Raw genomic sequence first — 16,314 nt, 5'->3', positions numbered from 1 at the left:
ATTTGTGAAAGATATACGTGTTATGAATATACAAACAGGTGAGACTATAACCAAGAGCATTCTATGAGTTCAAAGTACAGAAAGTTTATTATTGCTACATATACACAAGAATTTAGTTAACCAATGGTCAAAACTAAATTGGCACTAGGTAAAGGTCTTTTCTATGCTGCTCTACGGAGTAGAATTGGTTTCTGACAGAAAGCAACTTGAAGAGGCTAGAAGCATTTGAAATGTGGATTTACAGACGGGTGCACCGTTCCCTGTAGGCTGCGCATGCCTGCGCCAGCGCACCCCAAAACGCCCCCGCGCACCCTTTTCCAAGGGTGTGCACAGAGCCGCAGCTGCCCCCCCACGCCTCTAGCCCCCTCGCGCCCCTGGCTACTCACCATTGCCCCTGCCCGCCTGCCCGCCCGACCCACCTCTCTTTCTCCTCCGCTTCCCGCCTTGGGGCGCAGCTCCTCCTGCAGTGGGAATGCACGCCCCGCCGCTCTCGCAGTCCCTTCGCCGAGAGCGCTTTCGTCCTGGGCTCTCAGCAAGGGGGCTGCAGGAGAGGCGGGGCAGGCGGTCTCGCAGCTGCGGCCGGCGAAGGTGATTTTCAATGTCGGGCGCGCGGGCCGGTGTGCGCTCTCCCCATCCCCCTGCCAGCCAGCCCGCACAGAACATTCAAAGTAAGAAAAACCTTCGCCAGAATATTTTGGATATGTGACGTGACACCTGGAAAAATATGCCATACTTCACTTAATTCTCCAGGGAAAGATTGAAGGCAAACAGGTCCAGGCAGAAGAAGAGAATCACGGCTTCAAAATCTAAGACAAAACTCAGCAGCACTTTTTTGTGTGGCTGTTAATAAAAACAGGTCGCCAACAACCAACATCCGATGATAGATATGGCACAATAAGGATAATGAAAATGTTTTAAAATTAGAATGTTAAGAATCCTTTTTTTAAGCATATTAATTGGACAGACTATTGTTATATATTTTGGTATATGTTGTGAGCCGCCCCGAGTCCACGGAGAGGGGCGGCATACAAGTCCAATTAAATAAATAAAATAAATAAATAAATAATTCATGAGGATGGGACTTGAGTCTCTTATGGCAATGCAATGACACTTAACTTCATCTTCCAGCTCAGGCTGTTCCTTCAGTTACATTACAACATTTAAAAAAACAAAGCTGCATGCTAATATGTCATAATGACATTTAGGGAAGGGAGGAGAGTAGAACATGACTCTAGGATTATAAACAATATAACAGGTGAACATTTTTGGAGAGCGCCATATTTAATATATTTGCAAAGTATCAAATACAAAAAAATATAATCAAGAAATTTATAGATACATTCATTTTTATGAGACTTAGTCATTGTGTTTGCATTGAGACGATTATGATAATTTAGAACAAACTAACAATTATGTCTCTAAGAACAGAGAGAAGAATATATGGATTAATTTCATTGTTCTGAATCCAAATTCTAATGGCTTGGTGACATACTATTATCTACTTCACCATTTACTGCTTTCAAAGACATTAGAGAAAACGACCCTTGATATTTTATTGTTTACACTGATAACATTTCTTTAAAAAAAGCTCCTAAATCAAAATGCAGCACTATCCACATTGAAAACTGTAATTTTGTTGTTGGCTTTTTATTATCCAGAGGAAATTGATCACTATTTTTAGGTAGTTATACAATTGAAAAGATGGGAAAAGAACTCAGAAAGCAAATGCTTCTTTTCTTTAAAAAAATCTAAGTATGAAATCCCATGCATTTGTTCATGCTTACTTCTGAGCAATGAAAAGTAGGATTTCCTTTAATTATATTTATTTGTTCGTTTATCAATTACATTTCCTAATTGCTCATATCCCCCAGAGATTTATTACTTATATTACTCTCTATATATACTATATACTGTATTTCCATACTGATTTTAATATAAAATTACTAATAATTTTACTATTGTAAAAAAATCATTTATTTTTTTCAGTAACATTTGATAACATTTTAGATTATGCATATGGTTTTTGATAACAGATATATTGAACAGTTTGTATAATCATGCTTAAATTAGTTTTCAGGTGTTCACCTCTAATAAAATTACTTTGTGCTTTCTCAGTAACACCTGCAACATTTTAACTGACATAAAGATAACTATGTGCCTTATACCAAAAACAATTTACAGCAGTCATAGTCCATTGTTCCAGAAGAGATTATCATTAGAATAAATCCCCTGTAAGTACTCATTTAACTAAGCCTCTTGTTGTCTTATATTCTGCTGCTCACAATGAGAAACACATCTGCTACTTTTATGTACCTACTGTTAGCATAGGAACAAACTTAAGATCATACTGCCAAAGCTATATTTTAAACATTTAGTCTGAAAACACAGATGAAGCATTTAATGGCTCCTAAACATATATCTCTTCCTTTGCTGTTCTGAATGGTATTTTCTTGAATTCTACAAGCTTTTGTAGTAAAAATAAAAGTGATGCTAATTTATGTGCTTGCTTCATTAAAGGCATTTCCAAGAAAACATTTATCTTATTGGATGAGATTTAAAAGGAATCTGAAGAAGTTGGTGCAGCTTTAGAAGAAGGCTATCAGAATAATAAGTTGTCTGGAAACTAAGCCTTATGAAGAAAAGTTATTTAAAGTATAAAGTTATTTAACGTTGGGAGTGGGAGACTTAAGGGAGATATAATAAACGTATACTATATTTATTTATTTATTTTAATTTAATTTAATTTATTGCATTTATATGCCGCTCACTCCAAATGGACTCTAAGCGGCTAATAACAAGTATAAATACAATATAAGTAAAAAATCCCAATAAAAACATCACTAAAACCACATGTATTATAAAACCATACTTGCAACAATCAGTCTTAATTCCAGGCCAGGTTTTAACAGCTTTCCGGGAAACCGGAAGAGAGGAGATAATGCAAATCTCTGGGGGCAGTTGATTCCATAGCATCAGAGTGACCACAGAGAAGGCTCTTCCCCGAGGTCCCGCCAACCAACATTGTTTGGGGGACGGGACCTGGAGAAGGCCGACTCTGTGGGCCCTTACTGGCCGCAATGAGGTATGTGGAAGGAGGCGGTCCTGTAATCATACATAGGAAGCTGAAACTGCTAGAATAGGGACTAACTTGCAGAAAATTAAAGAGAGACAACTCAGAGTGATTATTAGGATGAATTTCTTGATGATAAAGGATATCTAGTAGTAGAACTGTTTACTAAAAATAATAGCAGATTTTCCCTTGGTGAAGGATTGTAATCAGAAGATAAGTAGGCACTTGTTCCAGATGACTTCCTGGGCTGTTGTGCCATTACATATAAAAGTAAGTTCATATACATAAATGGGGAAGGGAGGCAAAAATATGTAAGTAGTGTATAAACACTCGTCATCTTCAGGCTGGTGTCCTGGGCTTTGTTCACGGCAGCAAACAAAGCCCAGGACACTAGCCTGATGATTAGTGTGATCTCATCAAAATGTCGCAAAAACACTCGATCCTACATGGGGAAAAAACTGGACGCATCAAAAATTCCCTCACATCAAATTCACATCAAATATACCTATTCCCGTGAAAATCTACAAATACATACACGTAATATATTTTGCTGATAATGAAAATAAAGTGAGACTTTTATAGATCTATTTCAAGCTACTTAGCTTTCATCAGCTAGCCATACCTTTTACCGAGATTTGAACCTGGACAGCCTGGGCAGCCTGCTTATAAGGCAGTAGCTTTAATTGATAGGCCACAGGTTCTCTTCCTCTCAGTTGTACCAGGGAAGATATATTTTTTTCTTTCTGTCGAATAACCCTGGTATACCCAAAAATGGGAGGAACCACACTGCTTCCTTTTTGCCTATTGGCCTCTCCAGGGGTCATCCAAGGCAGTAAATTTTTATATCCGACAAACTATATTCTACATATGTATAATATATTTTGCTGATAATGAAAATAAAGGGAGACTAGTACAGATCTATTTCAAGCTACTTAAGCTACTTATTCGATGCCCCCCAACCTAGGTCAATCTTCCCCGACTAGAAGCTGATGAGATTTGTACTCCAATATACACTGCTCAAAAAAATAAAGGGAACACTCAAATAACACATCCTAGATCTGAATGATTTAAATATTCTCATTGAATACTTTGTTTTGTACAAAGTTGAATGTGCTGACAACAAAATGAAATGGATTATCAATCAGTGTTGCTTCCTAAATGGACAGTTTGATTTCACAGAAGTTTGATTTACCTGGAGTTATATTCTGTTGTTTAAGTGTTCCCTTTATTTTTCTGAGTAGTATATTTAGATAGCTTGATTAAAAATAAATTCATCCACCCACCCAGTCAATCACTCTATAAAAATTCTCAACAAACCTTTAGAAAACTCATTGTTTTGGCTAACTTTCTAGTAATAAATAGACTAATCTTCTTATCTATGCAAAAACAACACATTCAAATATAATCTTAAACCGTTAAGTAAGAAATTCAATTTTCCTCCTCTTACTCAATTGGATTGTATACCTTTATAAGTGACACAGCTTGCACACATCAAGAATCTCCCCAGAGCTGAAGAGAATTCTGCTACATATACATAAACATGAACTTGAATAGTCTAGAGAATAAAATTATGAATACCATTCATTCAGCTACAGAACAATAGAGATCTAGGACACATGTCCCTCAAGGATTTATTCTGAAACAGAAAAAACAAGAAATTCCACAAGTTTCTAACAGCACTAAGACAAGAAAGAATAATTTAATTTTTAAAATCATAAATAAATAGCCATCTCCTGTCATATGTATTTTATATTATAATGTCCTTCTGGTGCACATGCACATAATTTTCAGCGCCAATGGAAGATTGGCAATCAAAAAGATTACAGAGAAAGCAGAAAATTTAAGGTAATTAAAATGTGCCTTTGTATCACAAAATATTTAGCAATTTCTTCCTTTAACTAATATTGAAATAAACCTTGCATTTCTATTATTCTTTTCTGTTAGGAATGTCTGCTGGCATTCTTTGGCAGATGTACTGAACAAAGTTAGATTCTAACAGTGTGACCTCCTTTCTTTTCTCCTAGTCTCTGGGATATAATAAAATCAAAGACACAATTCCACAACAGTTAATGAAGCTTAACCTCACAGTCTCTTAATTACCAATGCATTACACTAACTACTGGCATCATACTTCTCTTTAAGCTATTTTAAATGCTGGAGGACTACTATTATGCTATTATTTAGTAATATAATCCATGTTAGAATAAAATAGAACAAAATTCTTTATTGGTCAAGTGTGATTGTATGTGGAAAGCCCACTTCGATCCTTCCATTAAAAAATATTGCTGAAAATTATAATGATGTATTTATCCATCTTCAAACCTCTATGTTCTGATAAGCGTTCACTGATTTGTCAGCCTGATAAATCTACCATTGCAATTAAAACTGTAACTACCAATATTTAAAGTTTTATTTATACAGTAATACTTCAAAGCTGAACAAATAACTTTAATACTGTATTTTTATTAGTACATACAGAATTATTCATTAAAAAGAAATCTATTTCATTATTAAATATTACAAATATTAACTAGAACTGAGATTTCAAAAGAAATACATTTGGTAAACGAAATAATTGAACACATTGCTTATTAAACAAATATCCATAAAAAATTTCTAGCCATGTTTATTTTGATGAAATTGTCAGGAGTTCTAGAAAGATGGTTCATAATACTATAGTTATTCTAACTCCACTCTTGAACAGATTTTCCGTAGCAAGAAAAATATGATAGAAATGAGGAAAACATGGGAAATTTTCCAGTGGAGGGACATAATTTGATCATATTTGGCACATTTGGATGAATCTGCAGCATATTTGGATGAATATTTGGATGAATCTGCAACATAGTGCTGCTGTGATTGCTCCATGCTGACTCCCAATTCTTTTTTGTGTTTTTATGTGTTATCCATTTTTTTGCATTCCTGGTTTAGAGAACAAGATAAACTGTGGGCCTGAATGGGTTGTCAAAAATGTGTTAGCTATGCCCATAGAGCCATGAAGCTCATTTACTGATGAACCATTATTAAAAGCATAGCTTTCTGTGAGCTGCTGCTCACTTCATCTCAGCTGCAGCTCATGAAACTTATGCCTTTCAAAATGTATTAGTCATAAAAAGTACAGACTACATATACTAAAACAGGCCTGTCTCATAAATGAAATATATTTCAATTATTATTATTATTATTATTATTATTATTATTATTATTTATTAGACTTGTATGCCGCCCCTCTCTGAAGACTCGGGGCAACTCACAACAGTAATAAGAAACAGTGTAGCAATGGGACAAATCTAATAATAAAAAATATATCAAAACCCCAACAATTAAAAACCATACAGCACATACATACCAAACATTAAATATAAAAAGCCTGGGGGAGATGTCTTAGTTCCCCCATGCCTGGCGATATAGGTGGGTCTTGAGTAACTTGCGAAAGACAAGGAAGGTGGGGGCCGTTCTAATCTCTGGGGGGAGTTGGTTCCAGAAGGCCAGGGCCGCCACAGAGAAGGCTCTTCCCCTGGGGCCTGCCAAACGACATTGTTTGGTCGACAGGACCCGGAGAAGGCCAACTCTGTGGGACCTTATCGGCCACTGGGATTTGTGCGGTAGAAGGCGGTTTCTATATTGTCAACCCCAGAGTAAAAATTGAAAAAAGAAAACAATTACCTCAATTAAGCACATAATAATAAATGCAAAAGTTCTTAAGTACAGTAAATACAATAGTTCTAAAAGGGTTCATTAAAAAACCCCAACAATCTGAGAACAGATTAGATGTTTCAGTAAAATACTGAAGACAGCTAGGGACCCAAATACAGGACCTTTTCACCCCAAAACAAATGCAAATAGGGAACTACAAATAAGAAAGCCCAATTTCTGACTAGTACACAATGAACTGAACTAATTTCTGGGGCCAGAAACAAGGCCACCGTGTTCTGGAATATTAGAGAAAGTGATCCTTCAAATGTGAGTCTTTTAAAACTTTATGTAACAGTGCCAGTGCTTTTAAATTTAGTCTGATAGCTGACAGAAAACCAATGTTGCTTACAGGATTATTATGACACAAGCTATTTAGAAGAACAAATTTAACAAGGTAGCTGAATTCTGCAAGAAGTGTAGCTTCTGGAATTTGCTTAAAGTAGTTAACATTCTGACTCCTGATCATGCTGTTCAGGGTGGCTCAGCCATTTTCTTGAAGTTTATCCTTTAAACTGAATGTCTGTGCAACCAGGGTTAATCTGCTGCACTTCTTGCAGCAGAACAGGACAGCATCTCAGTTTTGATCACATGATTATAGGGATATTGCAAAGGTCGTAGCTGTGAAAAATGGCCGTAAGTCACTTTTTCTGGTGCTGTTGTAACTTTGAACAGTCACTAAATGAACTGTTATAAGTCAAGGACTATCTGTATTTCATCATGCGATTATAATAGCACTGATCCACTGATCTGCTTTCCTGCTGCAGGAAGTGCAGCAGATTAACCCTGGTTGCAGACTCTCTTGCAAATGAAGCTGTGAGTTTACTGAGAGATGGAATCAAGAACAGGTGTGGCCTGGTTCCTTCTGATGTAATGTTATCTCAACCAGCAAAGACTATCTTTCTAATTCCTAAGCTTAAAAATCAACTAACCAGAACACTTTTGTTTTCTCTAGATTCAGCCTTAGTTTTCTGGCCCTCATCCAATTCAGCACTACCTCCAGGCATCTGTCAAAAACTTGTACAACCTACCTTGATTCAGGTGGAAGGGAGAAAGAGAGAGAGAGAGAGAGAGAGAGAGAGAGAGAGAGAGAGTTGGCATCTAGGTATTGAGCTAACAATATTGTTAAAAACAGCCATTCTCTGGATTTCTGGTTTAAAAATTCATGAATATTTGCATATAAAATCTAATTGTAAAGCTGCCTAATGTTTATTAACATATTCAGAATAGAAAACAAACCTTGACAGGGACCTAATTAGAATTGCAGGACTAAATATTTTCACAACTGGAAAACATATGTTAGATATAAATATACTGAAATTAAATGGATATTTGATTCAAAGGAAAAAAGCATTCTGAATTAAAGATATGTCACTCTTTAATATTTTATCAGACTTTTAGAGTATGTTCTCAGTCAATCTCATATATTTTCCTTTAGTCATTAAAACCTCAGTATATAAAATATAGATATGTGATAAAATGGATACTACATTCAATTTTTATTTTAGTTTTCTATATATCTAAATTAATGAAGGAAAACCTTAGAAACATCATGAATAAAATAGAATAAATACCATACTAGAGTAACAGTAAGCAAAGCTACAGAAAGCCTAAGATTTTTAAAAACTAATATTAAAATACACAATTATTATAACTTAAAATTTAAAAATCCTGAAGACATCAAGTTCCATATCTGCAAAAGATCTTTCCCAAAAGCAGTCTCGAAAGACCATGGTATCATGCTCTGGATTCCCCAGAACATGAAGCCTAGTACTGTGGAGGATAGACTGTTACCCAAGCAGTAGATCCCCCCTCTCTACCACTCTGAAATACAGTGGTACCTCGGTTCTCGACCACAATTCGTTCCAGAAGTGTGGTCGAGAACTGATTTGGTCGAGAACCGAATTAATTTATCCCATAGGAAATCATGGAAATGGATTTAATTGGTTCCCAGCCCACTGACTTGCTGGGAACCAATTAAATCTATTTCCTCTATTTCCTATGGGATAAACATCTGAGGGGACCGGGTGAGAGAGAATGGGAGTCGGGATCTGAAATGCCCCTCCTGGCCGCCCTCTTAACAGCCTCCCAGTCTCTACCGTCTAACTGCTCCAAGGTGCAGGAAGGGTAGGGCTGGCTGCAATACCGGCAGCTTCGGGGGGCTCCTTTCCTCAGCGGTTCAGTTTGTTACCTCCAGGCAGCTGCACCAACTTTTTCTTTCCCGGCGGCGGCGGCTCCGGTGGCTTCCCTTCATCACGTGACATTCCCGACACTGCTGCTGCTCCTCGAAGGAAAGCCGCTGGAGCCGCCGCCGCCGGGAAAGAAATAGTTGGTGCAGCTGCCTGGAGGTAACAAACTGAACCGCTGAGGAAAGGAGCCCCCCAAAGCTGCCGGTATTGCAGCCAGCCCTACCCTTCCTGCACCTTGGAGCAATTAGACAGTAGAGACTGGGAGGCTGTTAAGAGGGCAGCCAGGAGGGGCGTTTCAGATCCCGACTCCCATTCCCTCTCTCCCTGTCCCCTCAGCTGCTTTGCAAAGCTGCCCTGGTCGCACATTTCGGATAGTAAACAAAATTTTCTGTTCAGTATCCGAATTTTTGTTCGGATACCAAAGCAAATTTTTGCAGAAAATTTTGTTCGGTATCCGAAATGTACGAAAACCAAGGCATTCGAGAACCGAGGTACCATTGTATTCCAATGGAATGGCAAAGGCCAATAAGATTAGTTCCAGCTAAGTGTGGTCTAGTTTGATTATTTGGTTTAATGATTTAGTATAGTCTGAGAGTGGTTGGTTGGCTGGTGGTTTGTTCTGTAATATAATGTAAGCAGAGTAAATAGTTACTTTTTGATACTACTGAAGAAGTAAAAGAGCATTCTGAAGAAAGAACACCCTGCTGTTGTGTCTTTATTGAGAAAACTACCTTGTGTCTGGTATTTGCCACGTTTCCAATGCAAATTCAAAATAATTCTGACATGGCGGATATGCTCATAGCACAAAATTTAGTTCCATTTAAATCATTTGGAAAGCCCAGCTCGTATCAAGGGTCCTGAAGTAAGTAAGAGAAGACACCATTCCGAGCACAATATGAAAATAATTGTACCAGTATAACCTTGCTCTTTGCCCTCATACCTTTGCAGCTGGTATTGTGAGCTGCAATACAATGTTTCAGAGTATAAGACGCATCTGTTTCCCCCAAAAAAGAGGCTGAAAATTTGGGTGCATCTTATACTCCGAATGTAGCTTTTTCAAAGCTTTTTTTCCTAACAAGGTGCTAACAATCTTCCAGGCTTGCTGTCATTGCTTCTCCCTCCAAAAAAGTTTTTTTCAGCCCTAACGAGGGGCTAACGATCTTCCAGGCTTGCAGGATTTTTTTCATTCCTACTCCCTCTGAAAAAGGGGGTTTCAGCCCTTAACCGGGATTTTTTAAATGTGTTGAAGCTGACCAGACTAAGGACAGCAGCCAGATGATTATCTGGTAGGTAGTTTTCCCCTACCTATTTTCCTCCTCTAAAAGTAAGATACCATATATACTCGAGTATAAGCCGAGTTTTTCAGCCCCAAAAATGGGCTGAAAAACCCGACCTCGGCTTATACTCGGGTCACCACAAGAGGGCGCCGGATCACCACAAGAGGGTGCACTGCGGGAGCCTGTCAGACATTGCTGGCTTGGGCGGGTGTGGGAAAGGGCAAAGTGCGGCGGCAAAGGGCGCTCCAACCGAAGCGGCTGTGGCAAGAGTGGGGCAGTTGCCTCCTCCCCAGCTCTAGCAAAGACGCCAGCCCTTTGCCTTTGCTCTTAGAGCTGGAGCTTCAGTCTTCTTGCAGGTGCCTTCCCTTCCCTGGCTCCAGCAAAGGCGCCAGCCAACTGCTCCGATGGCGTGCGAGAGGAGGAAAAGGCGATGGTGAGGTCGGGGGGTGGATTCCTGCTTCACGAGTCCCCCCCCCCCACCTTGCCGGCTTCCCCTCGCCTTTTTCCCCTCGCACGCCATCGGGGCAGTCGCGGGGAAGAAGAGAGAGAGGGTGCAGCCCCACTCGGAACCGCGGCTGGCGGCGGCGGAGGAAGGCTCTCTTTCGCCCAGCGCTGCTTTGGAAGGCGCGACGGGAAAGCGCTCCGGCGTTGTCCGGGCTTCTCCCGCCACGCGCAGCCCAGCAGCGGCGGAGGAAGGCGAATGCGGTTTGGAAGCTGGGAGGGGGGTGGAAGCTTGCCACCAGGCTCGGCTGGGGGGGGCTTGGCTTCTACGTGGGGGGGGGGGCGGCCGGGTCCGGCTCCCGCCGCTGACGCGCCCCTCTGACGCACCAGACCTCTTGTCTGCCCGGCCCGAGGCACGAAATCGCTGCTTATGCCAGGCGGCATTGCTTGTGTTCCAGGCGAGCCGCCCGGCATAAACAGCGGTTTCGTGCCTCGGGCCGGGCAGACAAGAGGTCTGGCGCTCCCACGGGTAAGCCGCCAAACGCCGTCAGAGGGGCGCGTCAGCGGCGGGAGCCGGACCCGGCCGCCCCTCCCCCACGTAGAAGCCAAGCCCCCCCCAGCCGAGCCTGGTGGCAAGCTCGCCCCCAACTCCCGGAGATCGAGCGCACGAAGAGGCATCTCTCGCCTTCTGCCGCGGCGGAGGAAGGCGAATGCGGCTTGGAAGCTCTTCTGCCCCCCTCCCAGCTTCCAAGCCGCATTCGCCTTCCTCCGCCGCGGCAGAAGGCGAGAGATGCCTCTTCGTGCGCTCGATCTCCGGGGGTTGGGGGCGAGTTTGCCACCAGGCTCGGCTGGGGGGGGCTTGGCTTCTACGTGGGGGGGGGCGGCCGGGTCCCGCCGCTGACGCGCCCCTCTGACGCGCCAGACCTCTTGTCTGCCCGGCCCGAGGCACGAAATCGCTGCTTATGCCAGGTGTCATTGCTTGTGTTCCAGGCGAGCCGCCTGGCATAAGCAGCGATTTCGTGCCTCGGGCCGGGCAGACAAGAGGTCTGGCGCTCCCACGGGGAAAAGACGGCGGCTTAAGCCCTTCCCTGTGCTCCGGAAGCCGCTGACGCGCCCCTCTGACGGCATTGAAAAGGCGCGATGCCGGAGAAGCGAGCGATCGGGAATCCAGGACAGTTTTGCGCGAAAACGGCAGCAGGGAAAAATCAGCCGGGCTAACGGCCGCGGCTCAAAAAAGGTTGGGAAACACTGAGATAGAGAGAAAGTGAGAAAGTGAGAGTGAGAGAAAGAGGGGGAGAGAAAGAGAAAGAGGGATAGAAAGAGAGAGAGAGTGAGAGATGCTCAGTGAGCCTTTCTTTGAAGTTGCCTTTCTTTCTTTCTTTCTTGCTCTTTTTCTTTCTCTCTTTTACCTTCCCTTCCTCTATTTCTTCTTTTCTTTCTCCTTCCCACCTTCTTCCCTCCCTCCCTTCACTCATTCCTCTCTTACTCTCCCCTTTCATAGGTTTCCTTGCTTCCTTCCTCTGTTCCTGTCCCTTCCCCCTTTCTTTCTTTTTCTTTCTTGCTCTTTTTCTTTCTCTCTTTTACCTTCCCTTCCTCTATTTCTTCTTTTCTTTCTCCTTCCCACCTTCTTCCCTCCCTCCCTCCCTTCACTCATTCCTCTCTTACTCTCCCCTTTCATAGGTTTCCTTGCTTCCTTCCTCTGTTCCTGTCCCTTCCCCCTTTCTTGCTTTCTTGCTTGCTCTTTTTCTTTCTCTCTTTTACCTTCCCTTCCTCTATTTCTTCTTTTCTTTCTCCTTCCCACCTTCTTCCCTCCCTCCCTCCCTTCACTCATTCCTCTCTTACTCTCCCCTTTCATAGGTTTCCTTGCTTCCTTCCTCTGTTCCTGTCCCTTCCCCCTTTCTTGCTTTCTTGCTTTCTTGCTTGCTCTTTTTCTTTCTCTCTTTTACCTTCCCTTCCTCTATTTCTTCTTTTCTTTCTCCTTCCCACCTTCTTCCCTCCCTCCCTTCACTCATTCCTCTCTTACTCTCCCCTTTCATAGGTTTCCTTGCTTCCTTCCTCTGTTCCTGTCCCTTCCCCCTTTCTTTCTTTCTTTCTTTCTTTCTTTCTTTCTTTCTTTCTTTCTTTCTCTTTTTCTTTCTCTCTTTTACCTTCCCTTCCTCTATTTCTTCTTTTCTTTCTCCTTCCCACCTTCTTCCCTCCCTTCACTTATTCCTCTCTTACTCTCCCCTTTCATAAGTTTCCTTGCTTCCTTCCTCTGTTCCTGTCCCTTCCCCCTTTCTTTCTTTCTTTCTTTCTTTCTCTTTTTCTTTCTCTCTTTTACCTTCCCTTCCTCTATTTCTTCTTCTCTTTCTCCTTCCCACCTTCTTCCCTCCCTCCCTCCCTTCCCTCATTCCTCTCTTACTCTCCCCTTTCATAAGTTTCCTTGCTTCCTTCCTCTGTTCCTGTCCCTTCCCTCTTTCCTTCCTTCCTTCCCACCCTCCGTCCATTCATTCACCCATTCATCTCTTGATCGCTTAAAGCTAGTTTACTGGTTTTCTTTAAAATAAATATTCTAAAACATGTCTCAATTAATGTAATTTTATTGGTTTCTATTTTTATAAGTTACCAGTAGCCACTGCATTTTCTAACCTCGGCTTATACTCGGGTCAATAAGTTTTCACAGTTTTTGTGGCAAAAATTGGTGCCTCGGCTTATACTTGGGTCGGCTTATACTCGAGTATATACGGTACATCTTATGCTCCAGTGCATCTTATTCTCTGAAAAATACGGTATATGAACAAAAGAAACAAATGTTTTTTAAAAAAATGTTTAAAACTTAATGTATATATATATACAAGGGATTTTTAACAGGAATGTAATTTTTCAACAATGTCCCATCTTAATGCTGATTTCCTACAGAGGTTTTGACTACAATAGACACGTATATGTTTTCAAAAGATGATGGGTAAATTACCCGGTGATCATCTAACATACCATAGGCGGCTGATGGGACATTTCTATTTTCTTCTTGCTTTTTAGTTACATAGTTTAAAACAATAGTTTTTCTTCCTTTCTAGAACAGGCAATATTTTTCTTGATTACAGAAAAACCATAAACTCCCATTTAAAGTTATACATCTATATAGTTATACATCTATTCAATATATGCATAAAAGTGACCAATATGCTAGGCAGCAAAGGAACTATTGGTTATTACGATGAAAGTCAATGACAATGGACATTTTATTTATTTATTTATTTATTTATTAGATTTGTATGGCGCTCCTCTCCGAGGACTCGGAGCGGCTTCCAACAAACAGTCTGCAAATCCAATGTTAAAACAGAACACATTAAGAAACCCTTATTAAAAACAATCACATAATTCAACAAACCATGCATAAAACGGGACAGCCAGGGGAATCAACTTCCCCATGCCTGGCGACATAATGTTAATTTTAACATTCACTCTCTTATATAGATTTTCAATTCTCAAAATTCTCAGGAACCACAACAGCATTAAATTACAGCTGAAATGTACTGTTTTATCAGATATCTAACATAGACTATTTCTTCTAAGATTCTTGTACAGTATGTAAGTAGTTTTGAAGAAAAGCCAATTTTCTGGTATAATAAAATTGTCAAGAAAACAGTCATAATAAAGCAATTAACAGACACATAAAATGTTTTCATCTACAAGAATAAAATATATAAGGAATAAAATGAATATGTAAGCAATAAAATATATAGGCAATAAAAACAAAGTATTAAAAAAAGCAAAATAAATACTCCAAAGAGTTCTATCAATCAATCAGAACAGAGCTGGAAGGGATCTTGGAGATTTTCTAGTCCTGCACCTACTCAAGCAAGAAACACTATATCATTTCAGATAAGTGACTGTTCAAATCTCTTCTTAAAAACCCCAAGTGATGAAGGACCAACAACTTCGGAATGCTAGTTCAGTGATGGTGAACTTTTTTTGGCTCGCGTGCTGAAAGGGTGCATGCATACTAGTGTGTGTGCCCACACCCATGTCCTCCCCTGCGCATGCACACAACCCGCGTGCTGCTTCCAGCACACGGACACAGGCCTCATTGAAGCCTCTAGACTCCTGAAGCCTGGGGCTAGCGAAAAAGCAGCCATTGGGCTAACTGGAAATTCGTTTCCGAACTTCCAGTTGGCCTGTTACACTATTTTTCGCCATCCCCAGGCTTCAGGAGGCTTTCCTGAAACTTGTGCAGAGCAAAAATGGCAGAAAAGGTGACCAAAAATCAGCTGGCCAACACAGGCACACTGGAGCTCATATGTTTCTGTGTGCCACCTGTGGCAAGCACGCCATAGGTTCACCATCACTGCACTAGGTGTTTCAATGGTTAATTGTCCTGCAAGTTTCTCCTTAATTCCAGGTTGCTTTTCTCCTTCATTAGTTTCCATCAATTTCTTTTCTTGTCCTGTGGCGCTTTGGAAAATAAATTGACCCCCTCCTCTTTGTGGCAGTCTCTCAAATACTGGAATACTGTTATCATGTCCCCCTAGTCCTTTTCTCTAGACTAGTCAAACCTAAATCCTTCAGGTATTCATCCTGTTATAGTCTCTAGTCTAGACCTTTAATCATCTTAGTTGCTCTTCTTTGAACTTTTAAAACTATAACCTAGGTTATTTACCAACTTGTTTCTTGGAGCTTGGGATGATATTCTCCAGTATTCTCTCCTCTAATTTTTTCCAACAGCAATCCACTTTTGGGATAGACTAGGCTAAAATAGCTGGCCTAATCCTGTTCATTCTATGGTTTAAAGTTGACTTGAACGAGGATTTTTTTGGTCATAGTCCAATATCTTAGTCATCATACCATACTGGATCACCAACTTAATTAATTAGTTAATTCCAATTAAAGGACCTCTACTTCTATGATCTATGAAAAAAGCCATACTGTACTAAATTATTATGAATGAATAATTTTGTGTAATATTTTAGTTGTGCAACTTGTTAATATGATTGCATGCACAAATTGATTGTGTTCAGTTTTAGGACATTTTCACAAATAATTTTTCTTCTCCACCAACTGTTCTATAAAAAGTTTAATATAGTACATGGATGCAATCTTTTGTGGGGAAGGAAAGCATTAAAAACTTGTGCAAACTTAGGCAATGCCCTCCAACCAGTGATTTGCATCTCTGGAGCTCTCTCTAACCACGTCTATTGTAAATATTATAATGAGGTGGGTAACAAAAGTGGCTGTAGGGTAAACCCAACACAAATATAGTATAATTACACCACATCCCCAGCTCTCTGTTCCTCCCACTCTGCCATACTGCTATATCTATTCTGGTCTTCAATTTACTTCTCTGCTAAGAGGAAAAATCTGTATTTTTTCATATTTTCCTTCCCTCAATCCTCTTTTGCTATCGAACTTCAAACCACCAGGCTTAACTTCAACATTGAATAAATTAAAATCAGCAGAAGATAATCAGGACAATACAAGTTAAATAAAAAGGTTTAGTCAATCATTTTTATGTACATTGTGACAAGTCAAAATCTTCATGTTCTCATGTGATTTTATTATTGCAATTTCTTGAATGTAACATAATATTGATTTTTTTTCTCTTTCTGGGAGTTCGCTGAATTGTCTACATTAATTGATATAAAATTAGCATATTCTAAAAAATTAG

The 16,314-nt window shown here is 40.4% G+C and overlaps 1 protein-coding gene across 3 annotated transcripts in view; it reads right to left on the bottom strand.

Annotated features, from left to right (window-relative positions):
* ELP4 (elongator acetyltransferase complex subunit 4) overlaps positions 1-16,314 on the bottom strand; it is a 147,447-nt gene that overhangs the window by 111,478 nt on the left and 19,655 nt on the right. The window lies entirely within an intron of this gene.

The sequence above is a fragment of the Erythrolamprus reginae genome, chromosome 1 (genome assembly GCF_031021105.1).
Source record: "Erythrolamprus reginae isolate rEryReg1 chromosome 1, rEryReg1.hap1, whole genome shotgun sequence".
NCBI lineage: Eukaryota > Metazoa > Chordata > Lepidosauria > Squamata > Dipsadidae > Erythrolamprus > Erythrolamprus reginae.
This window is presented reverse-complemented; position numbering and strand designations above follow the sequence as displayed.